Raw genomic sequence first — 5,689 nt, 5'->3', positions numbered from 1 at the left:
GGCAATCAAGGAGCTTCATAAGCGCAAGCTATATGCGGCGAGTGTCTCCCCACACGACCCACCAGTGCAGCTGCCGCCCTTGACCCGGGTGGCGGGATGCGCGTCTGTGTCAACATCTCGGGCCTCAACAGGGCCGCTTCATAGGACCTCTTCGGCTGTCACGTGTCGGCCGGAGCGGGGGCTACCCCGGCAACTACGTTTGCATGTCGTTCGACCTACTAAACATCAGCGCCTCATATTAGCACCTGGCGCAGTGTGCTATGGCGTCTCATGAGGCTCGGCGCTTGGTGGTCGCGTCTCAAAAGGTCCCGGACCCTCGTGAGCCCCTGGGCCTCGTGAGCCTCTTGAGGGAGTCCTGGATTAGGGGGTCCTCGAGTGTCCGGTCTATTCGATATGGGCCGGACTGATGGGCCATTAAGATAAAGCAGAAGACCATCCCCCGTGTCCGGGTAGGACTCCCACATGCGTGGACGACAAGGTTGGTGTCCGGATGTACTATTTCCTTCCCTTGTAAACCGACTCTATACAACCATAGGCCCCTCCGGTGTGTATATAAACCGGAGGGTTTAGTCCATAGAGGCTATCAAAATAATCATAGGCTAGACAGCTAGGGTTTAGCCATCACGATCTCGAGGTAGATCAACTCTTGTAACCCCTATACCCATCGAATACAATGAAGAGGATGTAGGGTTTTACCTCCTTTAAGAGGGCCCGAACCCGGGTAAACATTGTGTCCCATTGTCCCCTATTACCATTGATCCTTAGACGCACAGCTTGGGCCCCCCTACCTGAGATCTGCCAGTTTTGACACCGACATTGGTGCTTTCATTGAGAGCTCCGCTGTGTTGTCAACAGAAGAATCGATGGCTCGCCTCATCATCAACGACGACGCTGCTTCCAAGGAGATCTTTCTCCCTGGTCAACTCTTTGTGTTTGGCAGCTTCGTGCTATGTGCCAACTCGACCGGTAACCTTGAACAGGTCGACAACTATGCCCCTGGTCACCAGATCAGGTTTGAAAGTTTGAACTACATTGCTGATATCTGAGGAGACCTGATCTTTGAGGGGTTCACGGCCTCGGGCGCCACTCCCTACCCATACGAAGCAAGCCCTTCGGATCCACCAACAGATCCCGTCCAGGGGTCGATTTGCTCGTGCCTGCCTCGGCCTTAGATCTGGGGCGGACCACATCGTCCGCAGACGGCAGGACGAACCCCGCCGGACTCTTTCCAGTCATGGAGCTTCCAGTCGGAAACCCAGATGTGACCACGTCATCTGTGAACCCGAGGTCAAGCGGGGCTCTCCCCGTCATCGGGAGGCTGGACTCGCCTTTGGACGTCAACTCCGAACGAACGAGGTCTGCGTCCATTGGGCTCGATCAAGTGGTTATCACCGGGTCAGGCTCCACAGATCTGCAGACTCCTATCCAGCTTTCGCTCTTAAACGAAACACTAGACTTAACACAATCTCTCGCCATTACGAAAGTGTCACCTACGAACTACACCCAGCTCGGGCTGGGGGCTGAGAGCGGGGAATTTTATATCCCACCCACCACCCACTTGATAGCCATTGTCGAGGATTTAACCGACATGCTAGACTATGCCTCCGAAGACATCGATGGCATGGACGATGATGTCGATGCCGAACCAGGTCCAAACCCGCCTATCACTGGGCATTGGACGACGACTTCCATCTACGACATATACATGGTGGATACACCTGAGAAGAAGGACGACAATGGCACTCAAGATCTAGACAAGGACAAGCCCTTCGATGAACCACCTAAGCACTGGCATCAGTGGCGCCGCTCACGATCACGTCGGGCAAGGGAGAGCAACACCAGCACCGAATATAATGACACTCCGGACAGCGCCGAGGACTCCGACCACCCCGTCGAACCCGCGTCTGAGCAGGATGAAAGGGAAGAGGGTCAATACAACCCCGAACACGCTGATCACGAAGATTCAGAAGATAATAACTACTTACCTATCTCCGAAGAGGATGTTAGCCTTGGTGACAAAGATTTTATTGTCCCAGAGGAACCCCTCAAACAAGAACGCTTCTAGCGACAGCTCATCGCCACCGCGTGGAGCCCGAAAAAGAAACGGCAGCAACTTCAAGCCGAATAGGATACGCTCAACGACAGATGGACCAAGGTCCTAGCTGCCGAAGAATATGGCTTCGAGCGACCAGTAAAGTGTTACCCCCAAACGCAGGCAACTGCCACAATTCGACGACAAAGCCTTTGAGACAATACCATCAAATGCAATTATGCTGATCAACCAGACTAACCACCACGTGGACGGGACAAAATGGCTCATCACATCGAACATCAGCCCGCGCCCCCTCACCATAGAGGCAAGGGGACAGCGACTCCGGGCTACACGCACGACTTACGTCAGGACCTGACCAATAAAGCCGGCCAGACTAGATCGACTTATGGATCCAGAGGACGTGCCCTGGCACGAGATGACGGCCATCAAGCCTGGCACGATGAGCATAATCAAGTTTGGGGTTAGCACCGAACACAGATATCATCCGAACTATGTCGCGATGTCGCCCGGTATAGAGGTGCCGCACACCCTATGTGCTTTACCGATGAGGTAATGCAGCACCATTTCCGGAAGGGTTTAAACCCGTGAACATCGAGCAGTATGATGGAACGACGGATCCTGCCCTATGGATTGAAGATTTTCTTCTCCACATTCACATGGCTCGCAGAGATGACCTCCACGCCATTAAATACCTTCCTCTAAAGCTGAATGGACCAGCATGACACTGGTTGAATAGCCTCCCAAAGAACTCCATTGGGAGCTGGGAAGATTTAGAAGATGCTTCCCGGGCCAACTTTTAGGGCACTTATGTCCGGCCAGCGGATGCTGATGACCTAAGTCACATAGTCCAGCAACCCGGAGATTCAGCTTGCAAACTTTGGAATCAGTTCCTAATTAAAAGAACCAAATCATGGATTGTCTAGACACCGAAGCCTTAGCGGCCTTCAAACACATCATCCGTGACGAATGGCTTGCCCGACACCTCGGGCAGGAAAAACCGAAGACCATGACAGCTCTTACTGCACCTCATGACCCACTTCTCTGTAGGTGAAGATAGTTGATTGGCTCGTAGAAGCAACAGTTCCAGTGACCCCGGCACCTCTAAGGCCAGCGATGGCATGGTAGACCATGATGCAATAAAAACAAGCGTCAAAACAATAATGACGAAACCATGGATACGGTAGTAAATGCCGGATTCAGCGGTTCAAAACCTGGTCAATGGAAGAAGCCGTTCAAAGGTAATAGGGACGGTCCATCCAACTTGGACAAAATACTAGAGAGACCTTGCCAGATTCATGACACTCCTGACAAGCCCGCCAACCACACCAGTAGAAATTGCTGAGTTTTCAAGCAGGCCAGTAAGTTAAATACCGAACATAAGGGGAAAGGACCTCGAAGCGAGGACGACGATGAGCCCCGTCAGCCAAACACCAGGGGACAATAGCAGTTTCCCCCCCAAAGTGAAAACGGTGAACATGATCTATGTCACCCACATCCCCAAGAGAGAATGCAAATGCGCATTAAGGGACGTCTACGCCATAGAGCCTGTCGCCCCAAAATTCAACCCATGGTCGGCCTGTCCGATCACCTTTGATCATAGGGACAACCCAACCAGTATCCATCACGGAGGTTCGGCGGCCCTAGTACTTGATCCTATCATCGATGGATACCACCTCACCAGAGTCCTTATGGACGGCGGTAGCAACCTCAACTTGATCTATCAAGTACTATCCGTAAAATGGGTATCGACCCGTCAAGAATTAAGCCTAGTAAGACTACCTTTAAAGGAGTGATACCTGGCATGGAGGCTCGCTGCACGGGCTCCTTAACACTGGAAGTAGTATTCGGCTCTCCGAACAAGTTCCGAAGCGTAGAATTGATCTTTGACATCGTCCCTTTTCGCAGTGGTTATCATGCACTGCTTGGACGATCTGCTTTCATCCGCTTTAATGCAGTCCCGCATTATGCTTATCCGATGCTCGTCATCACAGTAAATGGAAATATGGAGCGCTCCCTCCGTATTGTGGAGCACACCGCGGCCTTAGCAGCCGAGGTACAGGGTGGGCTCATCAAACCGAACAGCTTATCGATCATCAAGACCCATGACATTGCTAAGCGAGTCTGATCCGCATCACAGTCCTATAGCTCGGTGGATCTGGAGCTTGAATAGCAGTTTAGCCTCTGTCGACCGGCCCACAAGGTTGCGGCATACGTACCGCGCATGCATAACTACGCACTTAAAATACCTTGGGCAACACCGGAGGCACACTGCAGAAAAGAACCATAGTACGGCTTGACCCTATTCGGACCCTAAATGTTTTTCCCACTGTAGGTTTGTTAAAACACCTACCCATGCTACGGTCGTACAGGGCCCCCTCTCTAGGTCCCTCTTTCTTACATACGACCATCAACTCCTCCTCTCAAAGGATTCCCTACCAAGGAGAAACGACGCAAACGTGCGGCAGGGCACCATTGGGATCTACAAACCATTACTCTTAGGCCCTGTGTAAACCTTTCCCTTGTGTAAACTTTTGGCATGTAACATGGCCTCGATATTCATGGCATTATCTATAAACAACACATCTATTAATGAGGGTATAAAGGAAGCAGCTGATCACTACTTTTGTTTGGCACTCATTCATATTATCATGCGTATTCCCTCCCTACTTCAAAACCGCCACATGTGCTTTAGTCCGGCCTTAACACCGGGGGCTGTATTCGGCCCTGCACATTTTACATCCTAACACCTATAGGGAACTCTTCGGCGTCCCAGATACTACATTATATGCATCGGCTCCAAATCATGTCTTTGGTCCATAGTTGGGTTGCCCGGCTCCTGTGCTTACCACCTTACGTTATGCTTGTTCGGCTAAGGTAGTAAAGGGAGAACTACTGCGATTGTATTTCTAGTTCGTCCGGTCAAGTACCTCAGTAGAGAAAACCGAAAACTGACTGTCATTATAAGCGAGAGCCGGTCGGTGATTCGACGACTTAGTATTATACTACAAATTGTTAGCAATTCACCCCGTGTTAAACGAGGGGTTGGTCTTCGTCCAGCCGCGTTGAAAAGGCAGCGCAGTCCGGATAGCCGCACATGCACTAGGGGCTAGTACTTAGCTCCACATTTAAAACTCCTATGGCTAAGTGAAGGTAATAAAGTCGCATAGTCCGATTGCCTGGTTCACCCCGCGGACACCTCCTTTACGGACCAAGACGTTGGATAAAGTGTGGTCACACATTATGTCAAACACCCCTGTAGTATCTACATGGGGGCTAAAGCCGACGACTGGAAACTTTCAACAATATAACTTTAAACGGCCACACAAGAGGACAAATCAATGGAAACAAAAAGTGCAAGCATAGATATCTCACAACACGAGTTCATGACATGGTTTGTACAACCCGAACACATTCAATCGAATATCACGTCCTTTGAACATTGCTCATCTACTACTCGGGCTCCTTCTATGACGTCGTTGAAGTACCTCTCTGGCTTCCAATGATCTTCGCCTTCGGGCAGACCTACGGTCGCCACTTCAGTGGCCTTCATCTTCGCCCATTGCATCTTGATGTGGGCGAAGGCCATCCGTGCACCCTCTATGCAGGTCGAACGCTTTTTAACATCAATCCACGGCT

The sequence above is a fragment of the Triticum aestivum genome, chromosome 4B (assembly GCF_018294505.1).
Source record: "Triticum aestivum cultivar Chinese Spring chromosome 4B, IWGSC CS RefSeq v2.1, whole genome shotgun sequence".
Taxonomy (NCBI): Eukaryota; Viridiplantae; Streptophyta; class Magnoliopsida; order Poales; family Poaceae; genus Triticum; species Triticum aestivum.
Note: the sequence above shows the minus strand (reverse complement) of the source record.